This window comes from Haliotis rufescens, unplaced genomic scaffold (assembly GCF_023055435.1).
Source record: "Haliotis rufescens isolate VD_foot unplaced genomic scaffold, xgHalRufe1.0.p SCAF_5, whole genome shotgun sequence".
NCBI lineage: Eukaryota > Metazoa > Mollusca > Gastropoda > Lepetellida > Haliotidae > Haliotis > Haliotis rufescens.
In genome coordinates, this window is record NW_025964223.1 from 23832870 (window position 1) to 23850473 (window position 17604).

Consider the following 17604-nt stretch of genomic DNA (forward strand, 5'->3'; position numbering starts at 1 on the left):
AAAAATGTATTGTTTTTTCACATAATACGATACTGTTACTTCGACATCTTATCTTTGAAAATAAATACATTTGCTTTTCTCAGCACAAGTTTACAACATTTCAATGAGTGGCAAAGTAGACATAATGAAATTTAGCAACAGTTCTTTCAATTTTCAATTACACGAAAAAAAAGCAAACTCGGTGTACTTTGTTTTGCTTCTCAGTTTGTATTCATTTTCACAACTTTTTTTAACTGGGCTGTTTTCATGATATAAATCAGATTTTGACATTTGTTGCTCAAATATTATGGCACTGGTAAATTATTTCAGGTAAAATATGTGTGTGTGACAATATCAATTCCTCTTTACGACGCCAGTGAGATCGGTATGTTTACTCAAATTGGAACAAGGTCAATTATGACGTGGCAAACAGATGACGTCATATGTCTGTATAGGCAGGCCGACCAACCGACTCATATGGGTTCTGCAATCAGATGGCTGGATTTTATTAAGACAACTTAAAGGGTGTTTTTTCACACATTTTACACATGACAGCCAGCTCTATATGGTAACACAGTGCATTTATCTTCAAAATGAACCACCATTGTTGTATATTTGTTGTAACTGGACCACCTTTGATGCCTAGTTGCAGAGCGTCTCCCCAGAGAGCGGTTCAATCCCAGTTCGCGTCCTACCAAATGGCGTTAGAAGATTGTACTTATTGATTGTACCTGTCCGGCACTCATCATTAAGGGGCTAAAACAAGGACAGGTCAGCTCGGAGTCAGTATACTGTGTCTGTGTGTGGTGTTCATGTTAAACTGAAGCTTGCTATCTCAGTGGACTAGCACTTAAAAATCGGCATTAGTCCATGTCACTTTGTAAGTGCAATAATCTTGAACGCGGCGTTAAACGCCATTTCCCTTCACTTTACCTATTACAACTGACAGATGCAACAGATAGAGCGACCATTGTAAAATCAGAGACTCCATAACATTAGGGTACGCGAAAAGCAATTCGATGTCGAGAAATAAGCCGATGATGTCAACATCCTTCATAGAATAATTGCTGCTCACCTCTTTGTGTTATAAGGTATAAGTTGTTAGTTCTATCCTCTATCATGCTGCCATTGTGTAATCTGTTGACCATTGAGATTGTTTTTCACTCATGTAAAGGAAGGGTTGAATGAAGCCCTTTTGTAGTTGTGATGATGCCGTCGTGGCAATGACACATTAAATAATTATCCAGTTCGATCAATATGTTTCAGAACATTTTCGATTACTTCTGTATTTTACATTGTTGATAAACATTTCGTATGTTTTCGTTTTTCGGATGTTATTGAATATTCGATGCCTTGGAATGTTATTTGAAACCGGGCATCGAACACTCAATATGACAAAGGTCCAAATTGACACAATGTGGATGCTTTTGCAGAACATGTTGTTTGAATAATAAATATATTTTTACGTTCACATGAGATTGTTTTTATGTGGATATGAAGTTGGTAGTACGCGACACAAACTACTTATAGCAACCCGGTGCTTGAGGATACAATATATCCTCGACTTGTAAATCGACCGAGGAGCTATATATTACTTGAATTAGTATTTTATTGGGCGTGTGTAGTGTATAAATACAGACATTTGAATCCATTCGATACTTTGATCCTGTTCGGAAGAGAAGCTCCATCCTTTTGCATCAAGATGAAGGCTGCTGTTATTCTTGCTGTTTTTGCTGCGGTGCTGTGTGGTGAGTTTGAACTCTGTTTAATCAGTTATATTCAAGTGTACATGCACAATCGGTTGTGCATTTTCCCACGGGTCACAATTGACACTGTCGCCTGAGATGGAGGAAGTCGCTGAGTTAGTTGAGTCAGAATCCTCTTATAGTCTTTAATCCAAGATTCGTTCTGATTTCAATCCTAATTAGTTTGTCACCATCACACCCATATCTGTTTGTTTCAGACGAACTGCGTTTAAATGAAGCCACACTGATATCGTTTACATTTACTGATTAAAAGTCGTTCATGTAAAGTGTCGGTCAAGGTATATTGTGTGGAAAATATTCCTTGCAAAAACGTAGTGCTTCTCGAGCAATATCATTCTACCCCCCAAATTTCTTCACAGACAGCACTGTCAACTGTGACTGCATTTGTTCCCGCATTCCTGTCAGTATCCCACCGTGCTTGTTAGTTTCAGAATGACAATACCGCGTCCTAATGAAGCAACATAGCTATCGTTTTACATTTAGTGATCAATATGAGTGAGTGAGTTGGGTTCAATGCCGGCTTTTGCGGTATTCCATTGTGTGATGCACAACTCAAACGTTTACCACTTACGTGAAATTTACGCACATAGGTATGGTGCCGACAAACCTCAAATTATAATCGGGGCGAACTGGGATTCAAACCCACCGCATAGGTTTCTTCGTTTCGAAGCGAATTGCGGCGCCTTTGACGAATACGCCTCTCGTGCCCCCAACTTATACGAGTCGTCTTGACAAAATGTTTATTTAAAGTGTGGGACAAGGTAGACTGTGTGGAAAATATTCCTAGCAACAACCTTGTACTTGCTGAGAGACATGTCACTCTACCCCTCATATTTCTTCATAGCCAGCACTGTCAACTGTGACTGCCTTTGTCCCCGCATCCTTGACCCCGTCTGTGACACCGCCGGCAACTACTACGACAACGCGTGCCAGTTGAACTGCGTTGAGTAAGTATATCCATGAAATACTTTTACAGAGATCCGTCTCATAACCCTAGCACTAAGAGTGTCAAAGCAAAGTAGAGTTCATCCCAGATATAACAGGCTAGACTATAGTGATTAGTCGACTGTAACGAAACCGCAATTAATCATAGTGATGATAATTACGATGGTTCTCTTTGCGATTTGCTAAGCCAATGAGAAAGTGTAAAGTGATAACATCTGTTGTAGCACTTATGTCCTTTTGTTGTCAATGATCACTGTAAATACATACAATTTAACATTTAATCCCCATTATCTGAAAACACGCCCACTCCCACCCTCACCCAACCCCTCCACCTTGCTTCAAGAAATAATGAAAGTTACCAACACGTCGTCTGTATATGTATTCAGTAGACAAGGGCAGGGAATTCAGTTACCATGTAAACATGTTTTTGTGTTATTTTTATCGTGTCTTAAGATCTTTAATCGCATACATTAATTTTAATGAAACGATAAATATCCTTTTCTGCCTTTATTATCAAAACACACATGCTATGTAATCTAACTAAATGGAAGGAAGTGTACCAGTAACAATTTCTCATTCTTGCCTCACGATGAACCTTAACATTGTAGGGGTGCCGTCCAGGCCGCAGAAGGCGCCTACACCTTCAGTGCCAACTCTTGTGTTGCTGCCAGAAAGTAGATGACTTTCACCTTCACCTTTGACCAAATGGAGCGTTCCCGACTACAGAAGTACATATTGATTGTGCAATAAAATATAGAAGCATTCCATCTGATCATGTCTATGTTTTTATTTATATTTATTACTACCGTTGTATGTCTACAAGGTTAAATACAAATCAAGTTTATCTTGTACTGTATTATACTGTATTCTTGTGAGAGTTGGTCATCACGTAACGTTACGTTACATCACATCGCATCTGATAAAACGTCCATTCCCCCTTAAAGAAATAATTAAACCGACTTTTAACATGAACTCTAAGGTACAGATGATAGGTAAAGCCAAGATGAGAGAAGGTTTTTCTCTCTATTAACCAAAATAATATATTTTTCGGAAGAATACAGGAAGAAGTGTCTTTTCTGATCTCAAGTTAAGACGGGGGTACGGGTGGCCCAATCGTCTAAGGCACAGCAATTCGCTGTGCAGAGTTGCGTCCCTTGGGCACGCCAGAAACCTATGATTGTGGGTTCAAATCCCGGTTCGCCCCGATTATGTTTCTAGGTTTGTCTGCACCATACCCGTGCTCGTGGATTTCACCAAAGTTGTAAACATCTAAGACCTGCATCACTTCGGGCTTTCCTCCCACATTAAGCTGACATGCCGTGATATAACTGGAATACTGTTGAAAGCGGCGTTAAACACAACTCACTCACTCAAGTTGAGACATCAGTCTATAGTATATGTTTGGTATTTTTGTAAAAATATCTGTGGAAATGATACAAATGTCAACAACGCTGCAGTCAGAGTGTGATACACAAGTTAGATCGCCTGTGATTTAAATCTTCCATTACCTATAAGGATGTCAAGTATCTTACACATACCTAATAGATTTAATCCATAGTTGTTTATGACTTTATCTAATGATTGTTGAGATCAAGAGATCTAACTGATTTCCAGTCCTGGCATTGAAATCTCCACATAAAATAAATTCGGATGAATCGCCATCATTATGAAGAATGATAATAAATTGCCGTTCGCACATGTCAATTCAATTCTCTTCTCTGTTTGTATATACTGGTGAAACCTCAGGATTGATGGAAACAAAAACTTATTCTTTACCTTGAGAGATTAAGCATCATCCAACTCTCTTAAGGAAGTGGAAGATACTAAAGATTTCTTAGTCGTTAAATAGATTTGTAAAATATCATGCGCATTCATACGTGTTGTCTCTGTTCTACAGAAAATGTCATATATTTCACAAAAGAGAGTAAAATACGAAAACTCAATTTTTGACAAGAAGTCGTTAATATTCCATGAGCTTATGGTGGTAATATAACCTTTTCTAACTATGGCACTGTTGCCAGTCATAATATCAGTTATATTCATGTCTGGTATTGAGTCAGTGTTTTCACTAGGTCTTGCCTGACAACAGTTTTGTGTTCTATCTTCCTGATGATGAAATTTGGTTGAATCTGGTATTCCATCTGAGATCTGTTTAGTATTAACCTGTAGTATCAAGGTTGGTATGTACATTGACACCACCACATTTATGTTCCCCAGTTTGTTGTGCAGAGATCTGGTTGTCAAATCTATTTTACAGTGTGTGAAATCTGTATTAGAATTCAGGTTTGAGTTCATATACAAGACAGTGTGTCAAGATTTATTGTCTGTGACAATGTAACCATGAATCCCAGTACCATCGATAACGAATTTCCATAGAGTTGTCATTATGAAGGGGAGTAATTTCGATCTAATCTGTCGCATTTGCTCTGTAAAATCCTCAGACACTCTAAATTGTTCATTTCCTTTTACGTTTTTCTTGCAGCTTCGAATATTTCAGATTTATCCTTAAAGAAGGCAAATTTGACAACCACAGGTCTGTTACCACTGCGTGAATGCAATCTGTTTGCACGCTCAGTACCAACTGTGCAGGAGGAGCTTATGTTATTTTCATCCTGTACTGTATTCAGTCTCTCACATACTTCTTCACAAAACTGATCGAACTTTGTATTGAGGGATGTCATTTGTGATTGACATCAGCCAAGCGTTTTAACGAAGTAACTAAGTGATCTCATTATCCAGAGTCACATATAGGTCTGAAACATTCTGAAAAGATAACCTTGTTTGAACTCTTGTACCCTGAACTGCGGGGTGTTATAGATGGGCCCTGGGGCAAGTAACAATGTTAAATACAACAAAAGCAGGCGAAAAGCCAACAGCATCCTACATTATAGCTGTATACCGAGGTACATGCATCGTGGCCATCCGCCCCGAGGAACAAAACAACCGACACTATCTCTCCAAACTGTGATAACTAAGTTTATGTTATCAGAATCAAAATACCCCCAATACCACGTCTCCGTTCCAACAACCTCAGATGTCGCCGACCAGCACGTCCTGTTCTCCAACCACGGCATCGACAAGCACGACTAGCGTCATGATATGGGCAGGGACTTGACTTAATGCGAGACTTGGACCCATGTGCTTTCTGAATGTTGGTCAAGGTCGGGGACATGGCGTCACTGCTCAGCGTTTTATCGACCAAGTCATCAGACCCCACGTTCCTTTTTTTTTTGGGGGGGGGGGGCCCCAACATCAACACATTTTCCAGCAGGACAACGCTCGTCCCCATGTTGCCCGAGCTACCATGGCCTTTCTGCAACAACACAACATCCGTGTTCTACCTTGGCCAGCCCTCAGCCCTGATCTGAACCCCCATCGAACACTTGTGGGATGAGGTTCAAAGGCGTCTGCACAATGTGCGCCCAGTCCCTACAACTGCCGATGAACTACGCACAGCTGCTCTGGATGTATGCAGGAGGATCCCTAGGGCCTTCACAAATCGTCTGATCCACTCAATGTACAGATGTGTGGCAGTGATCAATGTTAATGGTGGTCACACAAGGTATTGACCGACATTTTGGGTATTGACCCGAACTGTAAGCCCTTAACATTAGAAAAAACAATTATGTCATCTGCCTTTTAATCCATTAAACTGTCTTCAGTGAAATTTTTGTCCATCTTGCCCTATTAGTATTTCTTGTCTTTACTGTTGAAAATAAAACACATGTACACTGCATACTCGACTTGCGTTTCTTTTCCGTTCTAACCCGGATCTTCACGCGCTTGTCTTTAGAAATGTGCATAATGTGTCTTCAACTATCTCAGACATAGATTTCTGTTGGTAGCCCATTTGTACAAATACACTGATATGATCCAAGTATTAAAAAAAATTAATACCAGAATTCTGAACCCAGCTGCAGCTACAAGTATTCGAAACATTTCAGGGTTGAACCATTAACAGGTTTATCGCCCGTTTTGGTTAACCCAGACACAAGACGAGACAGTTCAACCAGATCATTTATTACACAAGGGCGTGGTCACATAACACCATGATGTCGGTGGCATCCTGGTGTGGGCCAGGGTGAAGGCCGGCACGTTCACTCACAGGCCCCAGACTTGCTATTGAAGGTCTTGCTTTTATCGAGCGTCTTGCCTCTACAAACAGGACAAACATTTGTCAGAAAACATAATGCTCTGAATTTGAAAACAGATGTTAGGTACCTGCTGCTCAATGTTGCTTAAGGCCTCTCAGCAATATTACAGCTTTAGGCTGTAAATAATCGGTTCTGGAACAGACAATCCAGTGATTGATATCATGAGCATCGATCCACAACAATTAGAATCTGTGACATGCATCAACCAAGTCAGCGAGCCTGACCACCCGATCCCGTTAGTTGCCTCTTACGGCAAGTAAGAGTTGCTGCTGAAGACCTATTCTACCCCGTCACGCCATGGGAGGATGACATGCAATTAGCCTGACAGCCGTTCGAATTTGTCGCTTCTTACCAGCACTGGTTATGGATCTATTCTGTGCAGCGCCGTGAAATGGGGTTGAAGGTTGGTCCAAGATTATTGCACTTAGCGACGTGTGTGCGTGTACGCTTGTACTAGTCCGTACAAACGACTATTTATAGTGCTAGCTAGCCCAACGAACCGGAGGCTCGTGGTATAAAACCAAGGGACGCTCAAAACCCCATGTACCCCGAGTGATCCCGCTACAATGAATTTATTTTACCGACATATTGAATATGACACTTCAAAAAAAAAAAAAATTCAAAATTGAGGAAAACAGCTTTTCAATTTAGCCGAGGTTAGCTTGCGCTGTGCTGCGTGGCTTCCATGACTCGGAAAAAGCGTGGAATTTTGCTTTTAAGCAGGGCACATCGGATTTATTACGTGTCTCCGACATCCACGTGCAGCCCGATTTGCTCGTGGCGGGGTATAAAAGATTTGAGAAATTTATTCCCCTCGAGGCGAGTTACATTTTTATCAAGATCACGTGTACCAATAAGATCTCATTCCGACACGGCGGTCGATACTAGAAATTTGCGAATGTTAATTTGTACTTACTCGCAACGAAGTTCACAGGCATTTGGGTAGCTATTCCCTTCCGTGTCACACACCACCACGTTGTCAATATCACACCTACAGTCGGCAGAGCCGTTACCTGAAAATACATCATAGCATGCATAAACCAGCGTCGGTGTGCAAACATCTTCCCAAGGCAAGGGAGACAACTCACCAATTCCATGTCCAATCACAATCGCGTAACAAAATTGACATCCGGTTCGTAAACTGCCGTGCAGATTTCTGTCGATTGCAGGATTTGCAAAGCATGTGCGATGTCAACAAGACGTCAGATATATTTTCCATATCTTTCACGTTTTTAATGACGCTGCTCATGTGACGCACTTCGCAAAGTAAGACCCGATTTTTTATTGTCGTTCAGAGCGTCATTTTGTTTGAAGCAAATGTAAGCGACATAGAGTTGTAATCTATCAATAGGAGCAACAGAAGGGTTATAACTCTTAATAGCCACTAGTGGCGCTACGATCGAGCCCAGCAATTCCAACCTTGTTTGGCAGTGGAAATTGGACTTTTACCGACAGTCAACTCCCTAGCTTCGGGAAGATGGCATACAGGGGCCATCTGAGAAACTTAGCACGCCAGAGTGCTCTGGGGAAAAAAAAATCAAAATTGTAAGTGCTAATTACAGGACTTGTCCCAAGGCAAGACTATAAAGTCTAGTTTTCCACCCTCGATCTGGCCTGGAATTTCGTGGCCGAGATCGGAGCGCCCAAAATGGCCATTATGAGTCGGCCCTAAAACGTACCTCCTATTGAGCAGATTTCATTTCTCATACAACTTGCATCAGCTACAAATAGAAGCGCCCAGTCAAAACGACCTCATCCCAAGTTCATCCCAAGAAAGTTTCACATTCCCTGCGTCACAGACATTGTGGTAATGGATTATAGCACAACACATGAGCGCGACTTAACAAGATTTGGGAAATATATCGACACCTAGTTGACTGTACACATGCTTTGCAAAATCCTGAAATGGACGGAATTTTGCGACAGTCGCCATGTTGTTCACGAACAGGATGTGGATTTTGTTACGCGATTTGTATTGGACTAGCATCGTCTTGGTCTACACAATATGCGACTCGGAAATTCCAGTCTCGTGGAACTATTTTCATAGTCGGTTTACTGCCTTGCCTCATGAATATGCACACCATGCCGATGTCAACATCAGGGCTCTAGAATATTTTAGCCATCGAGTAATTTACTTAAATAAACTCATTGGGTATGGATAGTTGCGAGCCTTCTTAAACTTCCTTAAGCTCACAACAGCTATGTCAAGTTTAATAAGCTAGACTTGTTTCGTGACGAGAGCGATAAGATAAAGAAATATTACGATAACTTGATAGCTACAATGTTAATACTTCCGAGTGAGTATTGTTTCATGCCGCTGTTATCAATATTCCAGCAATATGATGGCAGGGGATACCAGAAATTGGCTTCACACATTGTACCCATGTCGGGAATCGAACCCGGGTCTTCGGCGTGACGAGCGAATGCTTTAACCACAAGGCTACGCGACCACCCGTTAATACTTAGATTATGACTATACAGCACTGCTTTAGAAAAGCGACTGTCTTACTTACCGTTTGTTCTTTAACGTCGCACTCGGCAATATTCCAGCTATGTAACGGCGTTCTATAAATAATGGACCAGACAATCCAGTTTCTCACCATGCGCACCGATCTATGATATGGGGATCCGACGGCATGCATCAACCAAGTCAGGAGCCTGACTACCCGATCCCGTTAGTCGCCTCTTACAACAAGCATGGGTTGCTGAAGACCAATTCTGTCCCGGATCTTCACGGGACAGCCATCTTTGTGTATGGCGCGGCGTTGGAGACATGCGGGCACCGGCTGAACTCGATACATTCCTGCCATTTTGAAAATTAACGCACTTACTCAGCATTGTGTTAGAAGCCGAATTAATACCCTGGGATATGGCCAAACATGTCAAGGCGTTTAACTATGGTTAATGCCACATCAAAACTATAGACGATAAAAGTATACACAATATTTCAAGTAGTTCCCGACCTTTAAAATTGATGCAGAATATTTCAAAATACTCACCGAAGAAAAAAACAGCCATTACAGCTACAACAACAATTGCGGTCTTCATGGTTGGATCTGAACGTTGAGTAACCTTGACAGAGACTGGTGTGACAGACGCTTGGTCCCTGCTGTTTTTATACCCTTATGAGATACACGCCAAACCCAAGCGCGACCTATGGGTTAGAGGGGAGTTGGGTAGGCCACATAGTAGCCCTAAATGTTTCAATATATCTGTCAAGCATGACAGGGAAATCTAAAATCTGCTTTTTGTTCTTCTGGTATGTTTGTTTAATAAACCACAACATATTTACTTTGAATTAAATCCATGTATTCAATATGGTAACTCCCGAAACCTTTTTTTCACCACCCTTCCCAAGACATGGACTGTTCCCTACATGTCTCAAAGCGTGCAATCGTGAATCACGGACTGCATTTTAGGGCTAACCACAAAAAGCAGCTTCAAGATATAAGATCACACCTGGTGTCAGTACACTATATTAAAGGAAAGGGATGCAACGAAGCCAACGAGGCCAAGTTCGTTCGAGGACGAATTCAGCAACGCCCACTGTAAATACCCCTATAAAACTATACACTAATTTCAAGCAAATACATTTACCTACCCAATGAGACATAGAAGAAGAAAATCGAACCCTTTTTTTAGCCAGCCTCCTCAGAAGCTCAAAATAGATTGAGTTTTCGATTCCGAGCCAAAATACGTGGTCAGAATATGTGGGGCGGTCGGGTAGCCTAGTGGTTAAAGCGTTCGCTCGTCGCCCGAAGACCCGGGTTCGATTCCCGACATGGGTACAATGTGTGAAGCCCATTTCGTGTGTCCCCCGCCGTGATATTGCTGGAATATTACTAAAAGCGGCGTAAAGCTATACTCACTCACTCACTCAGAATTTGTACCGCTAACTTACCGATTTGTGTGTTTATTGGAGCGTGTACAAAAATACCAACACCTTGGCCTTGGCATACCACCCATAAACACAAAACGTGACTATTTAAGTGATTTATTTTTTTAGACGACAGGAACTTCTTTCAATACACGTTGTGATAACGGGTAAATAGGTCCCCAGTGCATCAAACTTGACGTCAGAGCCGACGGAGCCATGGGTGGCCCAGTGGTCCATGGAGTCAGGATCCGCTGATCAAGGGTTTGAATCCCAGATGCTCCTTGATTACGATTCTTGGTCTGTCAGTACCAATACTGAAGGTCACCAGAGTGGTCACTTAGTGGGTGCGACCCCTGAAGATCCGGGGTAGAATAGGTCTTCAGCAACCCATGCTTGCCGTAAGCGGCGACTAACGGGATCGGGTGGTCAGGCTCGCTGACTTGGTTGAAGCATGTCATCGATGCTCATGATTTCAGTCACTGGATTGTGTGTCCAGACTCGATTATTTTCAGACCGCCGTCATATAGCTGGAATATTGATGAGTGCGGCGTTAAACAACAAACAAACACTAAGTGGGTGCAAAATTGTCTGTGAGACTTTATATCTTAACTCGCTCCGTCACCCGGCGAGTCCTGACGTCCTTGTCATATTAATGGGGGGCACGGGTGGCCTAATCATCTGAGGCGCCGCGATTCGCTGTGCAGAGTTGCGTCCCTTGAGCACGCCAGAAACCTATGATTGTGGGTTCTAATCCAGGTTCGCACCGATTATGTTTCTAGGTTTGTCAGCACCATACCCGTGCTCGTGGGTTTCACCGAAGTGGTAAACGTCTGAGACCTGCATCACTTCGTGCTTTCCTCCCACATTAGGCTGACATGCCGCGATATAACTGTAATACTGTTAAAAGCGGCGTTAAACCCAACTCATTCACTCGCAAGTCCTTATAGTTTCAGAGAATACTCTGACGGACAATTCGTTATAACTTAAGCCTGTGTTGGAACGTGGTCATGTGTTCGTTACAAATCAGGCGACGTTATAAAGCGACGTTGGTGGCAGAAAGAAGGTGGATGGGTGGCCTTGTTCGGGAGCTCGACCCCTGAGGGTTTCTGGGGCTTCGGGTCTACCCCACTGAAGCACATGTTCGTGTAAATCCTGCCAGCACTTCATAGTAAGTGAGTGAGTTGGGTTTAACGCTGCTTTTAACATTATTCCAGTTATATCACGGCGTGTCAGCTCAATGTTGGAGGAAAGCCCGAAGTGATGCAGGTCTAAGACGATTACCACTTCGGTGAAACCCACGAGCACGGGTATGGTGCTGACAAACCTAGAAACATAATTGGGGCGAACCGGGATTCGAACCCACAATCATAGGTTTCTGGCGTGCCCAAGGGACGCAACTCTGCACAGCGAATCGCGGCGCCTTAGACGACTGGGCCACCCGTGCCCCCAGCACTTCATAAGGCAGCTTGTGTAGTATACACCCCAGGGAGCTGAGAATCGAATTCGAATTTGCTCTGATCCATTGACCGGAGTAATAAAGATGTGCTTTGAGCATTGAAATGCTCCATACAAATTATTGTAGTTGTTGTTGTTGTTGTTGTTGTTGTTTATGTTCATGTTCTTGCTCTTGTTCTTATTATTATTTCAGCTTGTACATATATATACTGAGGTAACGAAAGTAAACATTCAAATCACTCACAAAACCTTGCTCCATATAGAGTTAGATAGAACCTAGCCATTAAACATATGTCAAGTATATAAACAGCCTGGACCGCAATCACAGATGTTAGTGTCGTCGTGCTGTTTAAGGTTAATCGTAACAATTATACCCAGTTCAGTGAAGAGCTGACACGCGTGTTTTATGTGAGTATGTGACACTCCATGGATCAGGTTCTCGTCAATGTGTCACTACACCAATCATAACATACTAGACAGGCAAACAGACATCGTCATTAACAACATATGCCATAAACAGGCAAGTACCGAACACATAAACACAGGATGTACTGCTATAGCATGTCAGGTATAAATGAAACTAGGTGGGTTTGTGTAACCGAGAGGCCTTGTGAATTTAAGTCTCACTTTCTGTCCAAACATATCATGCAGATTACATTCTTCCTCGAATAAAAAAACAGGTTAAAAATACAGTAAGTAGCTAGGAAAGTACAGGAAAATGCAGACAATACAATACGATACAATACAAGCGCACGTGATCCCGTACTATCATATATATACACATGCTCTCTTGCAGCCACAGGTACACACACAACACCAAAAAACACAAAAAGCAACACACACAACACTCACAACACAGAACACTCACAACACAGAACGCAAATACACAACACACACACTATAAACACAACACATACACACGCATACAACACACATACACAACACACACACTACAAACACAACACATACACACGCACACAACACACGCACACAACACACACATACACAATAAAAAACACGCTCACAACACACAAACACACAACACATACACAACACAAACACGCATACACGCGCGAGGCGGTAAACATAATATCATCAGTTCGAACGCATACTATACATGTCGCCTCACAAGAGCAATCACATTACACAGTTTTGCGGATCCGCCGCAAAATTACTCAGATATGCACTGAATACAAAATCTTAAATGTCTGACATCGTCAGAAAATATAATCGACAAATTTATTTCCTTGATCATACGAAGGAGTCCACTGGACGATTCCGACTATGTCACAAGCATCTGTATATGAATCATTATCAAACAATTTCGACACCAGGTATTTGCGAACAGGTGAGCTTGTCCTGCCCGTTACAAACACATGCAAAGGCAAGTCAAGGGTTCACCAGAACATTATTGCACAAGTCAAAATAAGAATCATTCTGATGCGTCAAGTTTGGAATTGCCCTCTACATGTCTAACATTAAAACGTTTAGAAGCTCTATGGGACCCTTATGAGCGGCTGATCTTACGTCATCGTGAGGTGTGGTTCGTTGCTCATGCTATCAGCCACTCGATTGTCTCGTCCACACTCGAATAAATAATCGAGTCGCTGTCGTCATGTAGCTGGAATACTGCGGCTTTAAACAACATTCACTCTGAACTGTCTTGTAAAGAAACACTGAACTGTTTCATATACTTAATTTTTCACATGGGTCATACTTTAAAGATACTTAATTTTTTTTAAAAACATATCTTTAAATCAAATAAAAATATATAAAAAATGCTAACGTTAAATATTTCCCAGTCTGAGTGGGCAATAATAAGTCATATGTCAGATGACAAATGTCATATCAATTGCTTAATTCAGATAATGATCCCCGTGGGTGTCCCAACTGTCGGGTGAATGATATTATAATTATTCCATGCGGGTGTATAAAAGGCAAGTAAGCGAGTTTCCTCTCTACTCATCCTCTGGCATCCCCTGAAGTGAGAAACAACGGACACCGACTTACAAGATGAAGACAATGGTTGTTCTCGTGTTGATGGCAACAGCTCTGTGTGGTAAGCATAACTTTGTGTTTTGTCCAAACTCGATTATTTACATTATTTGTAATAGTGATAATAACATCCATTGACTTCCTCCCCAAAAGAGTGCCAGTGAATTTGTTGTTAAAAACATGTAGTTCCAACATCTACAAATCTACAGTCGGATCACGCTTTTAGAATAAACAAAATGTACTCTAAGGAATTGATAACAGAGTAGCTTACAGGAATCTGTATTAATGAGTGAGTGAGTTGGGTTTAACGCCGCTTTGAACAGTATTTCATTTATATCACAGTGTGTCTACTAAATGTCGAGATAAAGATCGTCAGTAAATAGATCCTGCTTTAGTCTTTCTCCCAGACCCGAGAGAATAATTCTTTTAAAAAGGAGTCCAATGAGAATGACTTGGCAAACCTAGATTGCCTCAGCTCTAGTCTGAAATTAAGGATTGGTCTCGGCTCCATTTGGATTTTTTGGATTTGTTTTCGTAGATATATGTTTAAATAAGACAACTTTATTTCTGTGACGAAATGTCAGTCTAATTCTTCTAGATATTCTGCATAATATTATATCTGTTGTATGATTAGATTAATCTATAATACAAAAGTACGCGTAAAAACGACCCAGCCTGTCGCGAGCCTGAAAACTTAAAAACTTATCTCACTTTATTGTACATCTCTCGGGTTAAATATGCTTCTATCTTGTTCACGTCTTTATTGTGTGGTTTTTGATATAAAATACCGGGAAAAAAGTATACAAGTTTGATGTTGGCTAGAAACGGAACAAACAAGAAATGGTGAAGTATTTTGATACCGATGTCATAGTTCTGGTTTGGACCTTAAGTTTGGAATGTGTCGGCGACTGTTTTCAGATTAGCAACGTTTTGATAACGTTTGTAATTATTTGGTCAAATCCAACTTTCACGTGTATACAACCTTTTTCCCTGGAGTTTATTTGCGCCCTTGTATAATAGTTGGTGCCTTTTTTGTGTACAAGTTGAGATTAGATTTCAAACATTTCACATTTGGAGATGAAACAATATCATGTATTTTATTATTTCATCAAATTCAACAGCAATTATTTTAGGTTTGTCATTTTACAGAACAAACAACGCATTTGATACGTGTCCAGATTTTCTAAGCTCCATGTTATTTGACAGCCTCCGTGATCTTGTGGCCCTCAGAGCGGAAGGTCTGGGGTTCGATCCCTGGCCGCGTCATACCAAAAGACGTTAAAAGATGGTACTTCTTGTTACCCTGTCTGGAATCAGTATACTGTGTCTGAGTAGGGTATTGATGTTAAACTGCGGCATGGAATCTCAGCGGGCTTGCACTATAAAACCTGCATACGTAAGACTTGTACAAGCAGCCACACACACACACACATGCATGCACATTGCTATGTAAGTCCAATAATCTTGAGCCCGACGTTAAACCCTATTTCAACCACGTCATGCTCGTTTAGCCGATGCTATTTGTTTAAGCCAATTCCTTGCCAAGGGGCTGCCCCTGCCCGAGGATTATGTTGCCCGTCTGTGACACCAATGGGAACATCTACGACAACTCATGCATCAGGGACTGTAGGTAAGTACGGGAAAACTAACTTTGATTATCATCCTCGGTCGTCAAGGGTATTGTCGTGACTTTAGTTTTAGGTAGGGGTATATTTCTGAGCGGGAGAATAAAACCCTCATATCCCGCCTAGAAGAAAACAGGCTGCTAGTGATTATAAATCAACAATAAATCGCTTGCACCTTGCTACCTCGAAACAAAAAGCTGCACGCTGTTTCGATTTAAACGAAAACACGTGACACAACAAAAGTAAACCTCAGCTCAGTCGAACAGTTCCTATCAGTTTCCAATTTGTTAATAGCAGATTGAAACATGTCGGCAAGATATATTTGTTGTAGCAGTATCACTCGGGGACGCATTAAACCATAAAACATAAAAGGTGGGGCGAGGTGTGAACACGGCACTGGATCCACATAATTTAAAAAATGAATGAACACAACTTTCAGAAATCGTTATGAAAGTTATCAAATGTGTTCAAAGGTGAGTGAGTGAGTATGGTTTTACGCCGCTTTTAGCAATATTCCAGCAATAGCACGGCGGGGGGACACCAGAAATGGGCTTCACACATTTTACCCATGTCGGGAATCGAACCCGGGTCCTCGGCGTGACGAGCGAATGCGTTAACCACTAGGCTATCCGACCGCCCCTGTGTTCAAAGGATTGAAAACTAGACTGTTCATTTCAACACTTGATGTTTGCGACTTATAAGCGTAGCATTCGACTAAAATACGTCGATTTTGGAGGTTCTCCAGAAGCGTTTTTGTAATATTTGCACAGAAGCTGATTTTCTTAGATGTAGACAAGATGTGATTCCCAGTGGACCTAAAGAGTCCCACATTCTACCCCATCCTATTGGCCGCCGTGATTAACTGCTGGACAAAAGAATGTCTACAACCATGTTTGATGATGGATAAAAATGAAACAAGCAAGAAATGGATAATCGATGGTGATAGTGATGTATATGACACGGGTTTCATTGTTGTGTTTTGGACCTAAGTTTGCATTGTTTCAAGGACCGTTTTCAGCCTAGTAACGTTTTGAAAACGTTTGTAATTGTTGTCAACTCCATTTTTTAGTGAATACTTTCTTGAGCTGCCTTATCGCTGTCGGCAAACATTACTCCCCACTTCTCTTACCATCCTTCTCTCAATTCCTTCCCATGTTTCAGAGGCGGAATGCCATCTGATGCCTTCCAAGTGGACAGGGCAAGCTGGAGCTGTGTGCCCGCCTAGCCGCCGGTACATCTACAAACTCAACACACCTACCTCATGAGTACCTCATGTACCTGCCTATGACAACAGCCTTTAAATAAAGATTTGTTAAATGCAGTTTGAGTGTGATCATTGTATACTTCAACAAGCATGAAATACTCACATCCCCCGCCAATATGACATGTCGGGTGTGTGCAATGCATTAGCTCCTGTGAACTATGTTCACTGGGCCTTTTTGTAAAGAAATATGGTACGGTTTTCAAGATCTGCTCCGGAAACGAGGACTACCGCCATTTTCAGTCTAAATCAAAGTCGTTGCCATGGAAACTCGAAAAATAACTTTTTTTAAAATCCCAAACTATCAAAAGGCACCAGTTCACCACTAGATCTATCTATGTGCCAAGTTTGGTGAAGAAATATGGTACGGTTTTCAAGATCTGTTCCGGAAACGAAATATGACGGTCGGACGGACGGACGGAAGGACGGCCGGACGGAAGGACGGACGGACGGCACCCATTCCTATATCCCCCTTCCACTTCGTGGCGGGGGATAATAACACGTTTACTGTAGGGTGCAGAGTTGCATCCCTTTTAGGGGGGTGGGG

At 41.7% G+C, this 17604-nt stretch overlaps 3 long non-coding RNA genes across 3 annotated transcripts; 2 read left to right on the plus strand and 1 right to left on the minus strand.

Moving 5' to 3' along the window:
• Positions 1 to 1614: 1614 nt before the first annotated feature.
• On the plus strand, positions 1615 to 3457 carry LOC124112984. Its single transcript, XR_006857707.2, has 3 exons — positions 1615 to 1727; positions 2590 to 2692; positions 3299 to 3457. It is a non-coding gene; the product is annotated as an uncharacterized LOC124112984 (long non-coding RNA).
• A 3342-nt stretch (positions 3458 to 6799) lies between these two features.
• LOC124112961 lies at positions 6800 to 9999 on the minus strand. The gene is made up of 3 exons (XR_006857703.1): positions 9844 to 9999; positions 7761 to 7857; positions 6800 to 6845 (listed from the first exon to the last, which is right to left on the minus strand). It is a non-coding gene; the product is annotated as an uncharacterized LOC124112961 (long non-coding RNA).
• Positions 10000 to 14106: 4107 nt separating this feature from the next.
• LOC124112955 lies at positions 14107 to 17117 on the plus strand. Its single transcript, XR_006857702.1, has 3 exons — positions 14107 to 14235; positions 15702 to 15801; positions 16958 to 17117. It is a non-coding gene; the product is annotated as an uncharacterized LOC124112955 (long non-coding RNA).
• The last annotated feature ends 487 nt before the right edge of the window (positions 17118 to 17604 follow it).